Source organism: Ammospiza caudacuta, chromosome 1 (assembly GCF_027887145.1).
Source record: "Ammospiza caudacuta isolate bAmmCau1 chromosome 1, bAmmCau1.pri, whole genome shotgun sequence".
Classification (NCBI taxonomy): domain Eukaryota; kingdom Metazoa; phylum Chordata; class Aves; order Passeriformes; family Passerellidae; genus Ammospiza; species Ammospiza caudacuta.
Window position 1 is genome coordinate 16,045,459 of NC_080593.1, and position 25,767 is coordinate 16,071,225.

General features: G+C 46.4%; 1 protein-coding gene across 1 annotated transcript in view; it reads right to left on the bottom strand.

Annotated features, from left to right (window-relative positions):
- JCAD (junctional cadherin 5 associated) overlaps positions 1-5,974 on the bottom strand; it is a 59,744-nt gene extending 53,770 nt beyond the window's left edge. The window contains exon 1 of the mRNA XM_058825126.1: positions 5,876-5,974. The gene's annotated coding sequence lies outside the window, so the exon portion shown is untranslated. The remainder of the gene's footprint in view (positions 1-5,875) is intronic.
- Between the last annotated feature and the right edge of the window lie 19,793 nt (positions 5,975-25,767).

Consider the following 25,767-nt stretch of genomic DNA (forward strand, 5'->3'; position numbering starts at 1 on the left):
TTGAGGGCTGGGTGCATGAGTCTTGTGGAGCAGGAGGATCTTTCAGAGCTGCAGGATCTTCAGCCCTGGTAGAAGGAGGCACTGGCCCACAGCACTGCTCAGGCAGAAAACCAGTTTAATTAACTTTTTAAAATAGTGTTTGGGGTTAATTTTGTACAGCAATTTACAAAGAACTCAAGGGATGTTATTGTTTAAATAAATATTTAAGTAAGATCCCTCTCAGTTTAAACACAGTGAAATGTGTGTGAAAAGCAGCAACATTTGATTACAAATATACAAGAGGCCAAAACAATCCATTATGAGCAAAGGTGTCGGAGGTGGATCAAACATCATTTTGTTTGATTCTGTTTCTCTGAGGGAAGTTATTGATAAGGGGATTTCTGCCTTGTGCCAATGTGTAGCAGGGGTGCAAACCCTGGCAGTGCTATCCAGTCAATGTGCATTTGTGTCTGAGTAGGGGTTTCCCAAATTCACCAGTGAAAAAGGCTGAAATGCTCATCTTCCTCAACCTGTGCTTTTGAAAAAGGTAAGGCCTTTTTGCCTTACCAGAAATGAGTATTTCTTTCCTGACGACTGTGTATTCAATCCCCTTCTGTATCTGAGCTGCAAGGCAATAGAGCACATAATAAGTCACTTTTCCAAAGTGTCCCTGAAACTGGAGGATTCTGTAAAGGTCACACAGCCCAAGTGACACATTTCATGGATACATTTGAAGACTTGGCAGATTCCCTGTATTGAGCAGGACTTGATTTACACAGGAGAACACTGTTTGGATTACCAAGATGGTCACTACAAGAGTGCTCAGAAGGGGCTGTGCCTTGATAGGAGACAAAATCTGTACATCCATTTGTAAGCAGATTTTTGGATGTTTCACCCTAACACACATCACTGCACAGCAGAATAAAATGAAGATATATTTATATTTGAAATGCAATTGCAGGAAAGTAGCAACCTTCTCTCAGGTCTTGGGTCATTTTGATTCTCTCAAGCCACAAGATCTGAAGACCTCAATCTTACTCTACAATTACATTCAGAAACCCAAGATTCTGGCATGGATCAGGACAGTGGGCTTGGCTCACAGAATCTGTGGAAACATCAGGGTATGTAAGGTAGGTAAAAACCTGATAATTTGGGAAAAAAATAGCATTAATTTCTGAGACAAAACAATTCATGATTCATAACTAATTGTAAACAAATGAGTAATAATACTACACAAAAGACCCATTTTGTTCATTGAGGAACCACAGAATTAATTGCATGTACTTTAGTTTCCAGCGAAGTCCCAAGGCACAGTATTGGGATTGTTGAACCAGTCATGTTACACATACTGGTTTAATTCAGGCCAAAACTGCAGGAAGAGCTTGGGATTCTCTGAGTAGAGTCTGAGCCTCAAGTAGGTCAAACAATTCATCAAGCAATGAAGGTTTTGGGTTAGCACTCACGAGGTGACCTGACTCTTGCTCTGGGCTGTGAGCAGTGTGAGGACCTGGCTGGACCAGCTGGGGTGCCAGATGAGGAGGCAGCAGCTCTTTCAGATCTTTGCAAGAAACCTTATGCACAGACTTGACTGCCTTATTCATGGTGCTGCTCCCTACTTGTAATCATCTCATCAAAGCTGTAAGAGCAACATCCTCCTGGATTTATTTACTTTGTGACAGCTCCCACAAGGACATTCTCAATAAGTATCTCTGCTCCTTCAACTGACAACTCCACTCCATACTTATTCAGCATAAAACTTCAGCAATGTCCATTTTTTACCTTGACCCCTAGAGCAGAATCCCATAAGTATTCACCTCTCCTTTTCCTTTTCTGTTTCAGCTCCCCTGCAAATCCCTCCTTACAACTCCTGGTTGTGACATCCTTGACTAAGGCAAGGCTGTCAGTGCACAGCAAGCCCTGCCTGCAGCCCTGGCCAGCAATGTCTCACAGCTTCCTAGGGCTCCTTCCCCCCTCCACAGCTGGCTGTAGGCAGCTCTGATCTCCTCACACTGTTCTCACAGCTCCTGTCCTTCTGTTCTTTGTTTCTGCAGTCTCACAGAGCATGGGGCTCACAGGAGCTGATGAAGATGACAAAACTTCACAGCCTGTCTCTGTGGAGGGAGGGGCTGTCCAGGTTGCTCCATAGTCTATAGTCATAAAAGAAGTGAGGAAAACCACCTTTCCCTGCCACTGCAGCAGGAGGGGAAACAAGCAGGCTGCAGCTCCTACCTTTGGATGTGGAAATCACGTCACAATGAGCACTGAGATTTTGCCATCTGTCTCCAATGTTGCATATGCGTTGCCTACAAAAATAGGCTGTAAGAATACTGCTATGACTGAAAAATCCATGAGGCAAGAGATGCCAGAATTAGGCCTCCTTTGTGCTATGTGTTGTGGTACAATTGTTAATTAGATGAACACACAATATTTTGCCAGAGGTCTCAGCTTTATCCCATGGTACTGGATGAACTTTTTTCACTGGAGATATTCTATAGAATTTTGGTTTTTTTCCATTAGAGTTCAGTGCAGTCTTAGGCTTTATTTTCTTCCCAACTTCTCAATAAAAATGACTGAATTTCCCAAAACTTGGAACTACAATGACACATTTCCCTGTAGTACCTGGGTTTTTCTAATACTTTTGTCAATGGTGGTGGTTCTTTAGCCATTTGAATAAAATGGAAACAGAGACAGGCATGTCAGCAACAGCTTGACTGCACCAGGCACTATTTTATCAGAATCTTGGTCACCCATCCCAGCTGTCCCCAGAGGGTGACCAACAGCCATGGGGCTGTGCAGGAGTGTTCATCACCAGGCACACTGGACATTCTGGAGGCAGAGCTCCCCCCAACTCCCATGGCAGCAGTGGACATCAGGAGCAGGGCCTTATGGCACGTGCAGACAGTGGGGCACCCACAGCCACTGGCTGCAGACTGGGAGAGCCTCAGCAAGACCTGGCACAGAGACCCTGCAGGGAGAGTGGGACTGGAGCCAAGGCTGAGGCAGCACTCATATTCTCAAAAAGGGACCAAGGGTGGGGCAGCTGAGGTTTCATATCAAGCTCTGCTGTGCCTGGACTCTCCTAATGGCTCACACCTTGACATACTCCTTCCTGACCTGCTCCTAGGCCCCCTGACTCCTCATTTGTGCCATGTACTGCTCATTTGTGCCATGTACTCCTCAAACCATTCCCATGCAACCCTCCAGCTTTAGCATCCAAGTACCAGGTCTTTGCTTAGCCCAGCATTGCCTGAGTCCCTGTCTGTCACCAAGCTGTGACAGGAAAGAATCAGTGTTGTTCCCTTCCTGCCTTCCCACTGACCATCAACTGTGCCCTGAGCAGCACTACACCAAGAGCCCATCTTCATTCTGCTCCTCGAGCTGGGATGACTCTTGGATTGCAGAGAGAGGGCCTGTGTCCCTGTCATGCTGTGGGGAAGCACCAGGATCTGCAGGAGCTTGGTGGCACTGACTGTGTGCACAGGAGCACTGGGGTCAGCACTGGGAGCTGCTGGGATGCTGGGCTGAGCTCACTCATGTGGGAAGGAATCTCAGCAGATTTTGACTGCTCAGCCTTAGCACATCCCTAAGAAGTTGCTATTTTCTCCCTTCAAAGGCTATCACTAAGGCAAATTGGAGGAGATTTACAAAGTTTTAAAAAAAAAATCACATTCCTAACAGAAAGCTGCCAAATTTCAGATCTCAACTCCAGAGCACAGAGGGATAAGAACTATCCCAAAAAAGGATCACCAGATTCCCCCCTCCTGTTTCTTCCTTTCTTTTTTTTTCCAGTTGGACAACAATTCCTTTTTCCCTATGCTCATTCTTGGAATGCACAAAGCTGGCTGGACAGTTTTGGCTGAAATTTTCCAGAAAAGAACTTATCCCAAGGCAGACAATCAAGTTGGAAGAGCTCAGTCTAAACTTTTCAAGTCTGACAAAGTTACAAGCAGCAGCACAGGCAGTCCTGCAGCAGGACAGAGATGAGTGACCTTTATCACAGGAGCTGCAGCAATCCCACCTCTGACGCACTCAGCATTATAATAGCTGATGATGCTGCTCCATTCAGGTGCATCTGATCACGATTCAGATATGTCACCAGGAAAAAAGCTTTAAGTCAGTCATCCCACTGAGCCTTCCCACACCCTTCCTACTCCAGCAGCTCTTTCCATCTAACAACTGATCACAGAGGAAAACACAGCTCCCTCGCCTCCAGTATTTGTGAGCTGTGTGTGTGAGCTTCTGCTTCTTGGATAGAGGCAGCTGATGCTAAAATGGGATTGCTCTCTGAACTAATGTATTCAAAATTAATAAAAGAAATAAAACAACACACTCCTCTGGCATGTTCCCATGCATATTTTCCATAAAAGTTAATTTTTCCACAAGAACAACTGGTGAGTTTGTGGGGGTTTTGCACTGAATCTTGATACAGAGCTTAGAATTCTTGGCACTGCTTAGGATGTTAAAATGACATCAGCCCCACTTTCTATATTGGAATTTTATAGTTCCTGCCTGACCGCATTTCTTTGTTTTGCACATGTTCTCTCTCTGAGCTGCCTCTCTGCCGCGGTGTGCTCAGAGAATCAGGAAAAGAGGAGTGTTTGTGTTCCTCGCAGCCCTGCTTGTCCCTCCCTGAGCCGGGCACCCAGGTGATAAAGCTGCATTTCTCCCCCAGGAAAAGCAGCACTGTTGGCTCAAGGGACCAGGGCACCTTTTCCAGTCAAGAAGCTTCCCCACAGCACGACAGCTCTGTGCTGAGAGGAGATGGTGTGTCCCCTTTCCTCTGGCAGAGCAGGAGTGGGGAGCACGCTGCCATGGGGAGTGACATGGCTGTGGGACACTGGGGACCGGGGTGGCCAGTGACTGCACACAGCACAATGGGAAATCAGCCAAGGAAAAAAGGAGTGGAAAGCAGAGGAAGGGGAAAGTGAGCATCTCTGTGTGCAAAACAAGGATTTCTCCAGTACTGAAGTAGCACCTGGAGCAGCATTTGTTTGTGCTACCCCGATGGAAGGAGAGAGTGCCTGCCCCCAAAACACAATCATACTGTCCCGTGCCTTGGGGCAGGGAGGGGCAGCATTATTTTAAATTAAGCAAAAATGTGAGTTAGGGTGTTACCATATTCCCCCCAGCAGTGCCACCCTCTGTGTTTGAACATCGCGGTGCAGGAGGGCTGATGAGGCACTCGGGATCCCCCGTGAGCAGCAGCGCAGGGCTGGCAGAGTCAACAGACCCTGGCACTGCGAGTGCAGCTCCACGGGCGTTAGCACAGACAGCACGCTTGTTTCCTGGATTTCAAATAAAATAACTATTCAAGGAAAGATGATGCTTTTCTACATCCCCTGCGCCTTGGGAAGCAGTAAGAGGAAAGAAAAGCAGTTATCTGGCACGCCGCATCCAAACATTCCTGAAAGCACGCTTGGACCCGCCGTTCCTGTAAGAGTCACGCTGGAGCAGCATTAGCATATCCTCAGTAAACAGACCCAGTGCCATCCTCCAGCACAGCCTCAGCTCCCAAACGGGATTACAGCAGCTGGACAAACCCAGGAGGGACTACACCTGGCACTCAGCAAAATGCCAGCTCTGCTGTAGCCTGGCTGGATGACAGCAGCTCCCAGGTTTGCTGTTTCCTACAGGCTCAGCTTCTCTGGTGTGTGATGGAGAATCACTGCTCCTTGCTTCTCTGTGCAAGATTTATCATTTCATCCTTTCACTGTCGTGTGGAAATAGCCAGGAGACCAGACTAACATTTCAAGATTGTAAAGCCATTTGCCAAACACTCCTGGCTGTATAACAGCAACATTTTTACAATTGCTTTTGCCACAGCCCTTTTGCAATCATGTTTATAAGCTCCTTTACAAGCGCATGCAACCGTATAGAGAATGCAGAAAATCTTTACCTTGCTTGCCCAGAGGAGAGAGCCTGGCTTCCTCTCATGGATCAAAAGTAGGATGAAAAACAAACCCGAGAGAGACCCGTGAACAGACTCATCTGCTGAGAGTTGTTTAAATCCCGAGCCTGCTCCTGCTCGCAGCTCTAAGTTTGTGCTCTGAATAGAGGCTGTGTTATTTTAACCACAGGATTTCTAGTCATGGGGGAGGAGAGATGGATTAGGTACGTTTGCAATCTAATGCTTCACATTTACCTCAACTGAAATGAACTACTTTTAGCCTGATGTAAATAAGCACAGCTAAGATATAGATTTCAAGTGCCCACTAACCAATTATGCTTAAACTAACATGCTAAATAACTGTGGAAAATTCCAGAGGAATAAGATAACATACTTTTGTGTTCTTTCCTAAATAAAAGGCATGTGTGGAATTTCATGCTAGATACTATGACAAGTGAGGGGCAGCAGATGAACTCCACAAACTAACCTATGCAAGGTGTTGTACCTCATAAAACAATATTCCTAACACCTGTTAGCATGGATTTCAGCAGGCATCCCAGAAATTTGCATTTTCATGGCTTTTAAAAAGTACAGATATGAGGGATTTGATTCTAGTATTTCAAAAGAGCAAGTAAAGCTCTCTAAGTTAATAATGAATGATTTTAAAAGGTCACAGTGTCTGTAGTTTTGCAGGAGCACAAACATTAACCCACTGAACTAGTGCCACCTCCAACAGGGATATAAGCTGGATATAACCCTCCTGCAGCTCATAGATTGCCACAGAGAGTGTTAAATGAAGGCAAAATATTGTGCCTAGGACAATTGTTTGTGGTTTTGTTGTTTAACCCAGCTCAATCTCTGCCTTCCTTTCCTGGTTATGGTACTTTAGTGTCACAGCTGATGTGATTACAAAGCTTGACTATGGCCCAGGATTCCATGGCCACTGCCCAGGCTCACATGGCCACCTCAGAGCTGATGGAAAAGAGATTTCCTCACTTTCTGAGATGTATACTTTGTAAATAAAACACATTCTTAAACTTTGGGATGAACTGAGAAAAACAATTTGAATGCAAAGCTAGTGGACAACTTCCAATTTGTCTTTGACAGCAGAGGCTTCAGGAACACAAGTTTAATTCCATTTTGGATAAAACCTGGCTCTATAAATAACCTTATCTTACACTTACATAACGCTCTTCATCCCGGGTGCTTTGCAGATGTAATCATCCTTTCTGAAAATCGCGGGCAGACCTCCCAGCCTGCCTGCAGGATGGGGAGGATGGGGGCCCTGCTGTGCAGGAGGAAGGCAGCAGAGCATCCAGCAGCAGCCTGGCTGGCTCCTGTCCCTCAGCAGCCCAGCCTGTGGGTGCTGGTTGGGGACTCAGCTCATTGGGTCACCCAGAGACAGCTGAGAGAGTTTTCTGTGCAGGGCTGGTGTCTGTAACAGCCAGAAGGGGCTCAGAGCACCCAGCTCAGCCTGCAGGCTCCCCAGGGGCTGAGGCATCTCTAGGGATGCCAGCCTGATTCTCAGAGCTTAGACTGAGCTCTCTGAGCTTCCCCTGAGGCATGGCTCACCCTGGCTCCCCTGAGCCTCGGGTTTTGTGGGCAAATTGATAACCTGCTGTGGTTTAGCCCCAGCCAATAACTGAGTATTGAGCTCTCACTCCTTCCCCCCAGCCTCCTCAGTGGGATGGGAAGAAGAATCAGAAAAGGGTAAAATCTGTGAGTTAAGGCCAGTCTAATAACCGAAATAAATTGTTCTTTTAAAGAATTGTAATAATAGGAAAAATGCCCAACACAATTGTTCACCACCTGCTGGTGATTGACCCCTGCCAGCCAGCTCTCTGCAGTTTATACTCTAAACATGACATCCTATGATCTGGAACATCCTTTGGCCAGTTCAGGTCAGCTGTCCCAGCCATGGCTCTCTCAGCTTCTCGTGCATGAGAAACTGAAAATTTCTTGGCTGAGTGCAAGCACTGCTCAGCAACCACTAACATCAGTGTGTTATCAACATTATTCTCATACTAAATCCACAACATGGCACTGTACCCTCCATTAGAAAGCAAACTAATTCTATCCCAGTTGAAACCAGAGCAGGTCCCAAGCATCTGTGCCACAGGCAGAGATGTGCACCTGAGCTGGACACAAAATGTCCCCAAACCTCCCATCAGCTTACTTCTGGGTCATGAACCCACTTCTCCTTCCACCACCTGAGCAGCTCACTCCACCCAGGGTGGCTTTCCCCGGCTGTAATGGTCCATAACATCAATCCCACTGATGTTTCCAGCCACAGGCTCTACCTCGCCCTTGCATGGAACCTTACAAGGAAAGCAGGGATGAGAAATGCTCCCAGGGCAGGGGCAGGGAGGAGGCTCCAGCATGAAGAGCCCAGGTCCCAGCAGATACTGTGGCACCAGACCACTGCACCACAGTGCTGCAGTCTGCCACAGAGGACTCCTCTTGTGGTCCCTGCTGCACCTGGATGGGGGATTCTGTGTGTACAAAGAAAGTTTCTGTGCTGTTCATGGGTATATTTTTCATTTTCATTTAGCTGTTTCAATAGGAAACAGCAGGAGGAAGAGAGGCCAGCAGACTTTGCTCTGCAGGTTGACCTGCAAATAGTCCATTTTTCCAGAGAAACTAAAAACACAAAACTGGGAGGAGGGAAAGCAAAAATAATTTTGAATTAAGTGAAAGCTTTTGATCCCAATGCATGGTTTGGTATTTCTAGCTTATCTCTTAGGTCAGCCTATGCTCATTTTACAAAGAAACAGCACTTTAAAAACAAACATAGAGCAAATTTAGTATTTAATTTCTGAGATGTCAAGGCAAGACATTTCAGCATTCCACATAACTCCTGTTTCTTTGGGGTGTGGACAAAAGTACACAGAGGGATGGGTTTAGGGTTTCCTTTGCTCCCCTGGACAAGTCAACAAGCAGAACACAAATTCACCTCCAGTTCCTTCAAGTTCACATTATTTTGAAAAAAAACCCCAACATTTCAGTCTGAAACCTTTGCCAGAGTTAGACTCTGACACAGCATCCAGCATTTGGAAGTCAAACACCTGCTTACTGGTGATGTTTTGTATTTTGCCCCTGTGCCTTGAAGCAGCTCAGACCTGCTCCCTGCCTGATGTACCCTGCTGCAGCACAGACCACGAACACTCTGCCCCAAACAAAGGCAGCCCTGCAGTTCCCTCTCTCTTCATTGTGGTTCCAAGCTGGAATGGCTGTTTCCCAAGCATAAACAGCAACAAGTCACTCCTGGCCTGTGAGGGGAGCGTTCCCTTTCAGCAGCCTCATGCAATGCTGGATTTTTCTGTAGTCACTGGCTGAGGTCTGGAAGCTGCAGTCCTCACCTGCCTCCCATTAAAGCCTGCAGAATAAAACACAGAAGAAAACACATCCCTATTTAGGGATTCAGTATTGCACTCCAGTCAGCATTTGTATGAAATGGGCAACAAACAAAAGGAAATGTGAAGCACAATAAACTGCACAGTAAACTGTACAATGAAGTACAATTCTGCAGCATCAAGAACTCCTACACTGGCCACTCCTTTTGAGATAATGGGATGAAGACTTTGTAATGGACATTGTTGATGGGAAATTACATGTTAAAGGAACTTGAGTAGTTGCTCATTTATTTTGCATGTTTTCTCCCTTTTTTATACAGTGAAAACTGGAAATAAAAAGTTTCTATTTCTTTTGAATTGGGAACATCTTCTAGAAATGATATTGCCAATCCACCCTGTTAAAAGATCTTCCATCGGGATTCACACAAAACTTTGTGTTTTATCTAGAAAACATAAGCTTTTGGGGAAAGGAGCCCATTGGGAATGGTAACAGACCACAATTTGCACACTTCTGCTCTACAGTTTTGACATCTGGTACTTCTGTTGTAAAAGAAAGCAAATGTTTTCTTTAGTCAAAGTGCTCCATGGACTGAGGCCCTGAACCAGCACCTCACCATACCAAGCACAAAACTGTGATAGTTGTCAACCTAAAAAAAAAAAAAAAAAAAAAAAAAAAAAAGAAAAACGGGGGAAAAGTGAATTTAAGTTCATGCATCTGAATTATTTTCTTTCTAGATTGCAGTGCTTCCTTCTGTCTGTTCTATTTCTAAAATTACACCAATCATGACCACCAGTGAACATAAAACACCAAATGACAGGACAAGCTAAAATCACACAAATTTACAGTTAATTACAGGTTCATCCAGGCAATTCCACCAAAGAGCTTCCCCTTTAACGAGGTGTGGGCACCTTTGTTACAAGCCCAAGGGTAAAAGGGTGGGTTCCAGGCCCTGTTGACTGGCACTGGAGGGCTCTGGCAGCCATTGACTCTGTGTGGGCATTGCTTCCCCTTTCCAAACCCAGCAGGTCTTCCCCCTACCATGAGGAAGTTGCTCCCAACCCATCAAGAAGGATCTCCCAGTTAATGGCATTCAGACTCTGACCCTCATGCAGGGTTCTGTGGGATGCAGCCCATTGCACAGAGCCCACGGGGAGGTGGCAGGTCCAGGGGAGGGGGACACCCCCAGCCTGGCCCTAGGAGGTTCAGGTGTGCTGAGGAAGGGCAGGGCCATGCTGGTGTGGGCTGAGCCCCACAGCCAGGCCCTGCAGGCTTTGCCATGGCTCTGGCATGATGAACAGCTTCAAATCCATCTCCTTCTGGAATGAATACTTGTGGAGGAAGGTTTGAGGTTCACATCTTAGCCCTGCTTCAACAATCAACTTCATTTCACAGGGCAGAAAGCTCTGAAGCTGTGTAGAGTGTTAGTATGGGAGTACTGGACAAACCCTAAAGTCTATCATAAACTAAAGTTTATCATAAACTAAGGTATTTCATAAACTAAAGTATCTCATAAACCCCTGTAATGGTGCAGGCTCTGCTCCCCTGCAGTGCTGGGTCACAGGGAGCTGCAGGACTCTGCAAAGGAGCAGAGGATTAAATGACTCCAGGACAGACCTGCCACTGGCCATGGACCCGTCAGTGACAGTGGGTGGTGCTTCTGGGATAACATTATTTAAGAAGGGGAAAAACAGCCCTGAATAACAGAGGAGAGGGGAGTGAGAGAGTGTGTGAGAGGAACAGCCCTGCAGACACCAGGGGCAGCGAAGCAGGAGGGAGAGAAGGATGTTCTGCAGGCACTGGAGCAGATTCTCCTGCAGCCTATGGTGCAGACCAAGGTGAGGCAGCTGTGTCCCCATAGCTCCACACTGGGACCCAGCTGGAGAGCCCCACACTGTGCTCCAGCTGCAGCATGTCAGCATGAAACCCCTGGTTTAGCTGGTGCATTCAGTGAGACAGAATTATAATGAGCTTTCAATGAGACAAATAACAAAACCTTGTTCAGATGGAGGTGTCTGGGCACATTGTGGAGAAAACAGAAAATGTAGGCTGAAAGGGAAGGAACCTTTTCAGAGGTCCTGAAAATAAAGGCTAATGAGGAAAACAGCAGAGCTCTCTCCTAAACTGAAGAAAATACTGGCATTCAGAGAAAGGTGTGATGGTTCTTGTTAGGTAATGACAGTGGTTTTCTTGTTTCTCTCACACCCCTGATTGCAGGAGCCCAGGGACCTCTGCCAGGCCCCAGGACCAAGGACTGCAAAATGAGCCATGTTAATTGGAAGATGCCATCTCACAGCCAATGTCTGGTGATCATTTTGGTTTTTCACTCTTTGCCATGAAAGCAAATTGCAAAACCAGCCACCTGGAAGGGAGTGGGTCTGGCCCCGTGGCTGCTCCTCCAGGAAAAGGAGTGATTGCTGTTCATGGAAACAAGAGTGGGTCTGACAGAAATTGCAGTGCCATGGCCTCAGCGGCTCCTTGGCTGTTTTCATGTGACAGCTTTTGAGAATTTCAGCAAGGCAGGGTGTGTTCATGTGGCAAGGAGGGGAAAAGTCTCATTTTAGTGTGTTCGGAACTGCAGCCTTGCCTTCAGCTACTTACCTGCAATTACGTCTGTCACAACTAGCCAAGTGGCTGTCCAGGATGCAGTGTGAAAGCTGTCTGAAGGAAATGCTGAGCCACAGATATTTCTGAATAAAAAGGCAGAAAGTGTGGCACCACCCCAGTGCTCAGGCTTTGTGTTTGTTTTCCACAAGAGAAGTTAGGTGATATTACAAGACTTGAGGTAAGATGCTTCACTGACCTGCTCACAAGCATTCTCCAAGCCTTCATCTCACCTAGCAGCCCCAAGGAATTTGCTCAAAAATTATGAAATGTGCATGGAAGTTCTAAAACTGAATCGAGCCCTGAAGCCCTTTGCACTGTCCAGGGTGGGTAGGGTGATGTGGGGCTGTCTCCACCTCATTACAGTCATATCAGCCCTGACAACATTTCCTCTTAGAGAGAATGATGGAACCATAGATTGGTTTGGGTTGGAAGGAGCCTTAAAAATCATCTAGTCCCAAAGCCCTTAGAGTGGGCAGTGACATCATCACTAGCCCAGGTTGCTCAGAGCCCCATCCAACCTGGTCACAGAGCTCACCCAGGAAAACATCAAAAGGCCACAAAGGATCAGCACAATCTACTTTGAGCTGCCTTTTCTTTTTCTTTTTTCTTTTTTTTTTCTGTTCTTCTAAAGCAAGACAGCTAATCCAGAGCTAAATCTTGTCCTTCCCAAATAAGTAAGAGGCCTGAATAATGTACTTTGTTTCAGACACGAGGATTTGATCCCCAGATGTATCACAGACTCCCTGCATCACTTTTGGCAAATCACCTTTGATGGATTTTCATACACTCGGCACTAAAGCCAAGTCGTTATAGTAACTACATGAGGCCGGATCCCCAAAAGATCTCATTTCCCCTTGTCTTCTGAAAACCTGCCTGCACTTGGCAGCCCCAAGTTCTTAGGAAATTTTATCCCCACACCTCTGTGTCTCCATTCCCATCTGTGTACTGAAATAAACCATCTTTCCTTGCAGCCCTTGGTCTGGCTTTTCTGCTCCAACCACGAAGGCAGGTGGTGAGACCTCTAACCTGTCTTTCATGGCAGGGCACAAACCTCTGGCACACATCTGCCTGCCCTGTTACACAAATACACACTGCTGGCAACAGGAATTGAACTTCAAAAAGTAAACTGCTCAGAGGAACGACGTTGGAAAGGGAAATAAAACATCATATTAGATTACTCTTCCTTATTCACTTTAATCAGTTTTCTCTTGTAAGATCCTCAGTGTTTGGGGCCTATTTCTGCTGTGTACACTTGGAGGATTAGAAGGTACATTTTTTGCAAAAGGCAGAGTAAATTTTCTTTGAGTTTTTAATCATGAAAATGAATAAGGATGAGCATGCTTTCTCTAGGGTGTGCATCAGAAGGAGCAAAACACCAGGAGTTCCCAGGAAGTAGAGAGAAACTGCACTTAAGGTCAGAGCAAATGGAACTTTCCAATTTTATGGCCATAGCAAGCCTTTTTTTTTTTTTTTTTCCTAAAACTCACATTAACACAGGATTCCTCAAGTGCTGGAACTGCTCCTTTGAGCTGTGGAAACTTACTCACAACCTAAGGTGCAAGGGTCATTGTACTCAAGTGATGCAGATCAAAATTCATTCCCTCTTGTTTGCACTCTGAAAGCCAAGCCTCACACTGTGGGTGTGCACTGACTGGCCATGCACAACTGTTTAGAGGCAAAGGAGAAAAATAAGGAAAGAACTTTTTGGCAAAGTTCTGATAATCAGACTCAGATGTGCACTAAGACCAAAAAGCTCATAGTAACCATTCCCAACAAAAGTTACAAGAAAACAAGGTAACATTAAGGAGAATAATGCAGGGGCGGACGGATGAGTTCCCAGCCCCATCCTTCAGAGACACAATTTGCAGGCCTCACAGAGTGGTATTTTTGAAATCTTGGGGGCACTGTAGAAAGTTCTAAGTGCCAGTAGCTTCTTCCAAAGCCAGGGCATTTGGCACTTGGTGGGCCAAACCCTGCTCTGAGGCTGTGCTGGGGATGTGCTCGCACTGCCTGACACAGAGCTCATCACAAGGCAGCTGCTGGTGGAATCAGGGTCAGCCCTGTGTCATGGCCTGCTCTGCTTTCACCTCCCTGCAGCAAGTCAGAAGGCCACCAGTCTTAGTCTGGGCACTCATACTTCACAGTGGTCTGCTCAGAATGGAGAAAGCATCCCAAAAGGATTGACAGCTGCATCCATGTTCCATGGATGACAGAGCCACACTCCTGTGCTTGTCCCCTCACTGTCACTGCAATCCCAGTTTGCAGTGCCAAGCTACCATAGTCAGAGAGGACCCCTGCACAAGGACAGTGATGCAGGGACATTTCCCATCACATAGAAGTGTCTATGCAGACAGAAGTGGGAACATTTACCGGAGCAACACCGAGGTGCAAATTTCTTAGTTTCGTGTTAGCCCTTTTTATGGATGCTCCTGAGTTTGAAGCTGGATTTTTTAAAGTGTAAAGTAACAATCCAAGTGGATTTCAAGCCTTACCATCCCCTTTGGAGTGCATTTCAGTTCTCTACAAAAACAGCCCTCTCAGGCTGTTCTGGGCTGTATGCAGGGAGTAGCCTGGATACAAAGTCTTTTGCTTTTAGCAAATCTCTTCAAACCAATTTAAGGCAGGAGCAGTTTGAAGCTTTTACCCTCTGAGAACTACTTGGCAGCTCAAATGAGATGAATTAAGCCGGGCTCCAGAAGATGTGAAGTTGTCACAGCAGGGTCAGCAGTGGCCTTAGCCAGCATCCTGATCCCTGTTTGCAGATGGGGTGAAAAACCACTACAGCCTGTCCTCAGCCACAAGGGGAGATGAGTGAGACACCGCAGGCACTTTCTGCTCAGAGCACCCCTGGCTCTGTGGGCACAAGGCCAGGCTGATGCTCCCCACTGCTGCCTGGTGTCTCCCTGCCCAGATGTGAGAGAGCCCTAGTCCAAGCATGTCCAAGGAGAGGAAGGCAAGGTAGTGTCCTGCCAAAATTCAGGCCCACACAACATTTTCCATTATTGCTCAGATTTGTCTCCTTGGTCTCATTATTTCTTTTTTCTTTTCCATTTTGTTTCTCTTCCTTTGAAGGAGTATGGTTGAATTTGTTATGAATTCTCAGAAGCAAAGCAGTTAACCATTGATGATTCCCATGCATCTGTATGTGCTGGTATTCCAGAATGACCCATAAATGGGGTTTTCTTTAAAGATTTGTATTTGAGACAGACCAGAAAAACAAACTTCCACTATGGAAAAACTTGTAAGATTTGAAGAAGCTTGGAAAGCTCTGTTGTCAAAACCAGGTGCTGTTGTCAGCCCTGCAGGTGTGTGGGCTGCCATTCTAGAGCCTTTTGGTGCAGAGGGGCTAGCTAGCAAGAACCCCCATGACAGCAATTTAACTCCCCTGGCTGCTGCAATCTGTCAATATTGACATATTCCCAAAGAACATTCCCATTTTGGCCAACTGGTATCTTCAATGGAAGCAAACATTCAGCTGGAAAACATCCAACTGGATCTATGCCCCACCCTGTGCTGCCCCATCCCACTGTTTATGCACTGCAGGCTGGCATGGCTTTCACAAGAAAATTAATCCAACAGGAGCCTCCACTGAACCAGAACTAGCTTTGGAGTATTAAGACAGCAAAACTCTGTGCATTTTTAGCAAACCCAGGCAGTGTCATAAATGTGACCACAGCCAGTCCACACCAGCTCCTGTGGTGATGATGGGAACTCATTGATCACTCCAAGTTCCATGGAAACCAAGCTGCCTGGAAGCAAACCTGCCATTTTCCTCCCATTTAGACTCAACTGATGAGCAAAATGACAGAGAAGAAATTGCATGAATTAGACAGTAACAGTCCCAATTCACATTTTACTGCCTCTTCATGCCTCTTAAGGAGAAGTAATGTTGCCTACATCAATCTGAAGATAAAGTCATTTCTGAACTTAGGAAACCAAAGATCACAGCTCCTTTTTAGTTTCATTTCCTAAGCATTCACAGATATGAGATTAATCATAGCATTGCCTTACAATATGTCACCCAAAGTTGAGTTTCAGGCTTTTTAACAGAAATACTTTGTTTGCTCCATTTTACAGTTAAAGGAACAGAAACCTGGGAGGTTTTAAATTGCTGTCTTTAAGATATACTGTATGTCATTGTCAGACTGACGACTCAAAGAGCAACTCTTGACCTGTGCCTGTTCATCTGACTCTGCTCCCTCAGAAGCTCACACCACAATGATGAGGGTGATATGGCTCGTGCTGGTGGCCCTACCAATAGCTGCTCAAAACCACTGGAAAATCCATGTTATATATTTAGCATCAAACTACAGAGAATCCCTGCCACAGCCAGCATCCAAGCACTGTCCTTTCAGTGACCCTGCTCTTTTCACAGCTTCTCTTCTCCATCTGCTGCAGTCTTGTGCTGTCATGGTGTGTTGTCCTCCTCCTTCACTGCTCTCCCACCACGGGTCCCTTGAGGCTCTGATAAAATCTGGGAGAGGCTGCTAAATGTTCAGGAGGCTAACTAGATCAAAATGTGAATCTTAAAAATGAAGGTTAATCCTCCCCCTGCAAAAACGTGCCTCCCATCTATCCAAATGACAGCACCCTGATGCTCAGGGGATTCCGTGTTTGCACCTCATGGAACAGGCTCTGGCTTTCCTCTAATACTCCAGCTCCTGGAATAATCTGATTATGGGAAAATGCCTTATGTGAAAGTTTATTTAAAGAAAATATTAGTAGCTTTCTTGTTTGAGGAGAAAAGCTCAAACATATGAAACTAAGGGGATCAAAATCCCAGAGGCAAATTAAAGAGCTGTTGGATGATTTTTCTCAGCTCCCCCCTCAGCTTTCCATTGTTTGTGAGGTGTTCTCTCACTTGTGAGACCTTTGTCTGCCTGTTAGGAGGCTCTCTAAAGCACAGGCCATGTGCATTTGAGTGACCCACAGTTCACACCATGTATCCATCCTAAGGCAGCCTCAGGCCAGGGTGGCACAGGGCACATGCTGCTGCAGGGCTGGCTGTGCTGGGAGGGACAGGCACAGGCTGAGCCCAGGGCAGGGCTGCACAGGAGTGAGGGTGGGCAGTGAGAGCAGGGCTGTGCACTTGGCAGGACCCCCCTTGGTGAGGGAGGTGGACACAGTGCAGGTGGAGGAAGCACAAGTTACCCAGGAGGGACAGACAGGCTGCACTCACCCAAGTACCTGTGGAGCTGTCTCCTGAAAGTCAGCCCTGCTGTAAACAAAGCCAAAGTCCCATCCTCTCACCAGGAGCATGTAGGCTGGATCCTCTTTTATCCCATTTTAGTCAGACAAAATGGGATAAACCAAATTTTTTTTGTTTAAATCTTTAATTTCTCTGTAGGGGGATACAGTATGGGTAAATGAAGGTAGTATAGGGAGTAATCTTATCCCCTAAAGAGTTACAGCTGGCAGGCCTGATTGTAACAGGCTGCAGCTGTAGCCAATGAGAAGCGTGTTATAAAAGAGTGGATTGGTGGCAACTGGAGTCAGTGCCTAGAGGAGATGTCTACAAGAAGCATCAAGGAGGTATGAAACTCTTGCAATGTGGAACCCTTGCAATATAATGACAATTGAGCTCTTGCAATATAACTACAACAAATGGTGACCCTGATGTGATGCTGGAGAAAAGGACTCGACTATATAACCCCATGGATTTGGGAAAAAGGACTTGAATAGTAAACTTTTGGTAAAATATATCAATTGCAGTTATTCGTGTTTGTTGAATATGAGTATAAAAGATTTTGAAGATAAGTACTTTGTAAACTGAGAAAAGCTGCAAAACTGAACCAGCACTCAGAAATATATATATTTGTACTGTAATATGTTGTCTGAATGCTTGTATAACTCTTACTTCTAAATGAAATATATGAATGTGTCATAATGTTAAATTATTTGAACATGCCCTTCTAGAAATCCTGCAAGTCTGTAATTAAAAGAAAAAGGGGGAAATTGTGGGGGGATAGAGTATACATAAATAAAGGTAGTATAGGGAGTAATCTTATCCCTGAAGAGTTGCAGCTGAGCCAATTATTAGAGATTGGGAGTAGGCCTGATTTTAACAGACCACAGCTGTAGCCAATAAAAAGTGTTATAAAAGGGTGGATTAGTTGGTCGAGGGGAACTGGAGTCAGTTGGCTGCTGTGAGGACAAGGAAGTATCAGTGCTAGAGGAGCTACCTACAAGAAACATCAAGGAGGTATGAAACTCTAGCAATATGGAGCCTTTGCAATATAATGACAGTAGAACTCTTGTAGTATAACTAGACTTCTCCTGAACATTTTCTTCTGTATGCTCAGCTGATGAGCAGAGCTGACAGTGGATGTGGTGTGAGCAGATGTTGCCATTGATGTTCTGCCCATCTTTGGAGCAGTGTGGTGCTCATGATGCACTGCTGGCATGGGGTGTTTCCCATCAGGCTCCCTGCTGGGTGTCTGTGTTGAGTGGTGCCTGCTGGAGTGAAGGCAAGGCCACCCCGTGAGTTGCTGGCCATGCTGGGAGCCTGTGCTCAGGCAGGGAGGGCCTCAGGGAGCTGCATGAAGGGCTTACACCACCAGCTCCCACTGAGGCTGCACTGGAGAGGGGACTTTGCTGCATCACTCTCAGCTTCTATAGCTTCAGCATCCCCAGCAAGGCTGGTCTCACCAGACAGCAAGAAGTACCTCACTGCGGAGAAGGTGAAAAACCTTAATAATTTCCTTGCATAGCTGATTTTTTTGCATGAGGTTTCCTAGTCTGAAGCTCAGCCATCTGCTCTGGTCCTTCAGAGGCAGGATTGGCTGGCCCTCAGGGCATGCTGCAAGGCAATTTGCTTCCAGGGCTTTTCCTGGGCCCTAGGGAGGGCCAAAGCAGCTGCAGTCTGCAGCATGCCCAGCTAGGGGAATGCAGCACTAATAAACAACTCTAATTAGTTGCTGTGGTAGTGCTTGAAGCTGTGGATGGAGACAGCTGGTTTGCTGCCTTGGGATGCAGCACCTTCACTGCTTGGCTCTTCTGGCCAAACAGCAGAAATCCAGCCAGGCCTCATGGCCCCGAGCACCTCCTGCTGCTCCCAGAGCTCCCTGCAGGGAGGACGGGCTGGAGAAAGGCCCTGAGAGCCAGAACTGAGAAGTGAGATGTTCTTTTTCAACCTCCACTCATTAGTGGTGTTCATTACCCCAACTCTGAACACTTCCCAGATGTGCTGAGCTTCCAGCAGGTGAGGAGCTGATGAGAGCAGAGCCTGGTTCAAGGTCATGGTGCGGGCTGTGCCTGTAGCCCTGCCTGGGCTGGGCTACCCAACAAGAGCAGAAAAGCTGTTCTTGCTCTCTTCTGTATTCCTGGAACATTATCCATGTAAATTCTTCCACTCTCCCATCTCCTGGAGAAGTCAATTAACAGCGACTTCTCTATTAAATAACAAAAAGCCCCAGAAACTAGAGCCAAGGAGTTTGGCCAGTTTAGAAGCAGGTGTGGTGAGGCTGATGAGCCAGAGGAAGAGAGCCAAAAACCAAGTGGTCCCACTGGTCACATTTGATGGCCCAAAAGGTGTTAGCAATTGCAGGAGCATCCCTTTCTGTGGATTCCTGGCTGGTGTCTGCTGCTGCAGCTGTACTGCAGGGTGCCTGTTTGTTTTGATGCTTATCCTGCATTGATGAACAGAACTGCTTCCAATATTTTATTTATTGGTCTTCTAGAATAACATTCATAATTCTGAAAAATATAATTCCTCTTGTAAAGGTCAGCTTTTTAAACTACCCATGTATTTCAACATAGTATTGGAAAATATCAATATAATGAAAATATTGCGTTTGAAAGCACAAAACCATCACAACTTTGGTGAAAGAAGAGCAGCTGGCTATTTTTGGCCTGGCAGTTGCTTTCATGGGAGTGCCTTGCAATTCTGTATCTCAGATTTGCAGAGTGACAGTACCTTTACAAGCAAGGTGCTCCTGCCAGAATGGTGAAGGAACTTATCTCCAACAAACACAGTTTCTACTTGTTCATATTGGAGGACTGACAGCAAAACAAAGCAAGAAATATTTTCTTTCCCCTTTCTTTCTCCTTCTAATTTAAACAGGAGGAAGCTGTCTTAAAATGACTTCACTTCAGTGTGAGATGGGAAATTGCTAAAATGACTACTCTGAGGAAAAAGAACAAAATAGCAGAGAGAGGACACCAGGGGAAAATGGTGCAGAAAGCAAGCAGCATTTTCTTTTTGCTGTTGGTGTAATGGGCAAATTACACACGTGTGCTGTTTGTAGGGCTTCTGGAGATAGCTCCATGCAGTCAGGCTGGTAATTTCACCCTGTGGAGAGGTGGTTTTGGAAGGAGGCCTGGTGCCACACAGTCAGGGTCACCCACTCCTCAATGACACTTGAAAGGGGCTGCAGCAACCCCAGAAATGCAGGGCATACTAAAAGGATCTTTCTAGAGTGCTTTATAGGACTCCTTCCCACTCTGAGCAGATTGTGTTTGTGGAGTGACAGACACTCCCCTAAGATAATGTGGGCTCATGCTTGGTTACTCAAGAGCTGAAGGACAGCAGTGGGCTGCAGCTGCCCTTAGGGCTCCTCTCTCCAGATATGCCACAACTCTGCTGGTGTCTGAGTCCTTCTGGTAGCAGAGGGAGTGAGCAGCAGCTGATGGTGGTACTCTGGCTGCTCGTTGGCAGCCCTTGCTGGGCCGTGAGGAGCTCGGTTCAGCTGGGTGTCACCATGGCTAACCTGTGCCAGGGACAGCTGGGTGTCACCATGGCTAACCTGTGCCAGGGACAGCTGGAGGCACCTGGTGTCCATGACAGGAGGCCAATCCTGCAGGACCAGGAGCCATTTCCCCCAGTGCATGGCCTGGTTTGGGTGGACAGCAGATGGTGCCAGAGGCTGGAGGGGCTGAAGGTGGGTCAGTGCTCAGCCATGTGGGATGTGCTGCCAGCCCCACACCCGCCTGCCTCCCTGCTCTCCTCACCAGTGTGTCACCCTGCAGAGGAACAGGATCCACAGGGAGCCATGTAGTGGCTCCCTTGCAGCATGGGATTCATGATTCAGCTGGGAACTGGGAGGTTACCAGGGTAAGGACTGAAGTGACAAGGGCCTGTTTTGGCAGGAGTGGTATTTAACATCTGTCAAGTGTTCTGTCTTGGAGCAGGAAAAGTTGTTTATGTTAGGCCATTACAAAAACTGAAAACGATTCAGCACTAGTGCCTACATTTCACTTCACTCTCAGTGGAAGATGCAGGAAAAACTCTGAGTTTTCAGCTTTCTGTTTAAATGGGCAAGTTTGCCTAGAAAAATCTCTTGCTGGTTAATAGCGAATACAGAAATTACTCCACTTTCTCCCAGCTGTTCTCCAGCTCTCCTTCCTGGTTAGATATACAAGGGGAATCAAGGAATATCCAGCTACAAAATGATTGTTTAAACTTGTTGTATTTCAGGATTACAGCCTTGTCTGAGAGATATTGCAAAAATTTTGGTTCTGGCAAAAAGACAAGCACCAACTCACTCACTGATACAGAGGATGGAAATATTTTTTCACTGAAATGGAAATTGGGGGTTTTCTTCCCTCTATAAAGCAATTCAGCTAATCAAATCTGAGAAATAAAGGAAACCTCGGTTTGAAAAAATACACAAATCTACCTTTACAGTTATTCATCTTTGATTCCCTCCAGGGCAACAGGCTTCCCTCATTAGACAAACTCTTGCCATCATTAGACAAACTCAACAAAACCCACAATGCCCATGTCAGGGACAGTGATGTGGAGTGCTGCAGAGATGCTGGACAAGGGGTGAGACCACCTTGGACAAGTATCTCAAGTTGTACCAGTGGACAGAGAAGAGCAGTTCCATAAAAGCCCCCTCTGCTGATGGCCTAGGGATGAACATAAATGCAAATTGGAGAGGTGTGCAGAACACCTGAGGATGCACAGCAAATTCAAACAAAAGAGCCAGGGAAAGAGTGAAGAGGCTGCAAAAACAAAATGGATCTGAAATGAAATAAGTGGTTGGGGTAGAGGGTATCAAAGTTTCCATAGGATAAGTGGTCGTCAAAGAAAAAAAAGGATGTGGTGGCTTTTGTTTAGGTAGTGGCATAGGGCATACATTAGTAAAGCAAAAGACCTGACATTCATTTCAGAATAGAAAACATGTCCTTGGAGGGTCTGCAGATCCTCCAGAGAGCAGGGCGAGCCCTGTCTGTTCACTGCCATGAGACACTCTACCATCTGCCCTGGAGAAAATCCTTATCAAGCAGGTGATTTTCAGTGTGATCTTCAACTGATATGTGTTAACCCTGACCCAGAAGTTATTTCCTTCAGTTTCTGGAAGTGCTGCAATGGGAAAGTCATTGAAGCAGTCATAAGCACTCAGAAAACCCCATCAGGGGATCTGGCACCTCCAGGCTGGACCAGGACTTGGAAAACACATTTTATTTCCAGATCTGAGAGTAAACTGAAGTGTGACATTGAAGAAGGCATTCCACCCATCTCTGCTTCACTTTCACCATATATAAAATGAGCATAATTAACATTCCTGTATTGTACTTTCTGTTCTATTAATAAAATAATAAATACAGGTCTACTATTATTATTATCATTGTTACTATTAAATAAAAAATTAATTAGACAGCAGACCAGATCATTCAGTGCTTTATACCAAAGGTACTGACTGTTTTTCCCATGTGCTGCATGCTTGTGCTGTTGCAGAAATCCTGCTCTCCCTGCCAGTGTGGCCACAGGGCTCATGGACCTGCTGCCTGTGAGCTGGAAGCCACCACCCCAGGCTGGTCCCATCAGACAGGGGATCTCTCAAGGAATGTGCCACTGTTGGTCACTTTGGACAGAGGAAGAGAAAAGCTGGGGTGTAGGGAACAGCCTCAAGCCCAAATGGAGGGCAAACATCTAAGGAGCTCTACCCAACCCACTGACTGCAGGGACAGAGCAATAATGTGTTCTTGTGCCCTCCCTGCTGAGAGGATGTCTCTATCATCCCTTTAGCATGAAAATCTCCCTCACCAATCAGCATGCATCGTCACCTACAAGCTACCTTAGATACAATTGTATTATTTTATGAAGGACTTATGAGGACAATCACAAACTGAAGTAACATAACTGACCTGGCTCTCCCCTCAGCTGGGATTCAGCCTGAGGCTGCTGCACTATATGAGCTTGGGTCATCTGAAAAGAAAATGCCTTTGACAGCTGGGATGGATTTGCAAGGCCCTTCAATAGATGCAGTTCAATGGAAATGTGAGAGAGTCCTTCACCTCTGGACTCTGCCCCAGAGACAGGCAGCCATGCTCCTGGCACAGGGACATTGTGCATGTCAATATTCAAGGTTGGCTCTTAACTCACTTGACCCCCCCCCCTTTCCTGTCTGTGCTGCTCCCTGCAGCCCTCACCCAAACCATCTGCCCTGCTCCATGTCTCAGTGCCTGCAATGACCACGTTCATGCTCTGCACCAGGTGTTGGAGAAAAGGAGGATCTTCTAAAATTGATTGTCCTGTAGTTACAATTTCACTTTCAATAATCCCAGTTATTCCAGGGGTATGATGTCTTTATACAAACATACATTAAGCCTTAAGGTTTGTCTTTGAGAAAGACACACATAACAGACTTGTGCATAACAATGCCATTTTCTTAGCAGTTATTATCCTTAAATGCTTTGCATTTCAGGATCAGTGCTAATTACACATGCAAGGAAATGGCTGGGAGAGCAAAGGCTCAGACCTACCAGATCCATACTATGAGGTAACTGTGGGTCTGCCTTTCCCCAGACTTGTGCTCAGCAGCTGCTTCATTGGTGGAGATTTTCTTAGCAAAGAAAGAAGCACCACTGGTTGGGAACCTTCATTGCCTTCAAGACTCTTCTCCAGTAGGTTGTTAGATTTCCTTTTAACATACCTCAGTAGATATATTTTTAAAACAAAACAACCCGCTATCCCATGGATCAGTGATGAATAACATGGGAAAAAAATAGCGGCAAATAATTGCAGAAAATGATGATTTTGTTTACTTCTTAAAGAAATTCTCTGCTATTGGAGAACTGTGTAAAAGCAAAAGCTAAGACACAGCTGATGAAAAGTCATTATGGGATGAACTGGTAGTAAAACTAATGGAGAAAAAATTCAATAGAAACACAGGAATCTTTATCAAAGCCAGGCCAGGAAGAAAAAAATCAGCAGTTCTCTGTCTCAACATCAACATTACAAATGACAGTGATGTTGTAATCCATTATTACTTTGGATTGATGTAATGTAATCCATTATTACTTTGGAATAATGAATCCATTATTCCAAAGTAATCCTTTATTACTGTGGAAGCAAAATGAATATACAATCAGGTTGAAGTTTCTCCTTGCCCACATGAGCCCAAGTGGTAGGGCACAGGACAAGAGGGCTGTGCATGGTGTGTCCATGGCAGTGCTGTGTCCATGGAAGTGCCCATGGCAGTGTTGTGCTGTGTCCATGGCAGGGCTGTGTCCATGGCTGTGCTGTGTCCATGGCTGTGTCCATGGCAGTGCTGTGTCCATGGCAGTGCTGTATCCATGGCTGTGTCCATGGCAGGGCTGTGCTGTGTCCATGGCTGTGTCCATGGCAGTGCTGTGCTGTGTCCATGGCTGTGTCCCATGGCAATGCCCCATGGCAATGCTGTGTCCATGGCAGTGCTGTGTCCATGGCAGTGCTGTATCCATGGCTGTGTCCATGTCAGGGCTGTGTCCATGGCTGTGTCCATGGCAGGGCTGTGTCCATGGCTGTGTCCCATGGCAGTGCTGTGTCCATGGCAGTGCTGGGAGGGCCATCCCCCCATGAGGTCCCTGCTGCAGCAGGGTGTCTCAGCTCTGTCCTCTGCTGCTGGCTGTGGGTCAGGCTCAGCCAAGCCCCTTTTCCCCAGGGGTGGATGTTAAACCCCAGTAGCCAACAGACCACAAGCTGCTAATGCCAAATCACCCTCACCCCATCCTGCAGGAAAAGGGGACACTCTGGTTCCCCCCTGGCCATCCTCCATCTCTCACCAGGCCCCCCTCACCTCCAGCCCAGGTAGCTGAGCCCATCTGACAATGTGTGTCTGTACATCACATTTTATCCCTTTAAATGGGAAAACCTAATAGACATCAGAGATAGGTTTTCAAGGGTGCAGTTAAGGACTGAGGGAACAGGTCAACAAGGGACAGGGCTGGAGAAGGCAGGATGTAGGGAAATAAGGCTGGAGGGGACAGGACAGGCCTAGGCTGGGAAAGCACATATCTCTCAGCTGGATCTGTGCTGTTTGCTCTGAAGTGCCTGAAGCTGCCTCGATAGATGGGGTGTCAGCAATCTCTCCAGGTGTTCATTCCAAATATGTGAACAATCCACTTACAGAGAATTTATTGTCTTTTTTTGTTCTCCCTCCTGCTCTGCACATTTCTCAGCTGCTTTGCAGAAGTGGCAATTCCAATCCTGCATGTAGGGTGTCTGCCTGGAGGCTGGGCTAAGGTGTGGGCAAGTACTCCTGCTTGGGAAAGAAGAGAACTTCTCTTCCTTCCTTTAGCTGCCATGGGAATGGGAAGCACTCTGGGGACCCAGCAGCGAACTGGACACAGCCCCACAGCAAGCAAGGATTGCTCTGAATCTTCAGAAGTAATTAATAGTCCCAAGAGCTGATGAGGGGAAGGGAAACAAGAACCTCTTGTTTTGGTCTCAGTTGTTCTGCTTGCTTGCTTCTTGTTCACAGTGTCCTGGAGAAAGGCCTAGGAGAGAGCAGGCATTATTGGATGAGGTTGAAGGATGCATAAATGGTGCAGGCAAAGGATGTCCAGGAAGAAAGCTCTCCAGGAGGAGCACCAGGAACAGAGTGATGAGGGGAAATAGCAGTCCAGGGAGAGCAGGGCAGGAGTGATACAGCACTAGTGCCCAGCAACTCCAGTGCCTGTCCCAGGGGCAGGGTCAGAGCCACCAGTGGTGTCACTGCAGCTGCAGAGCCACCTGC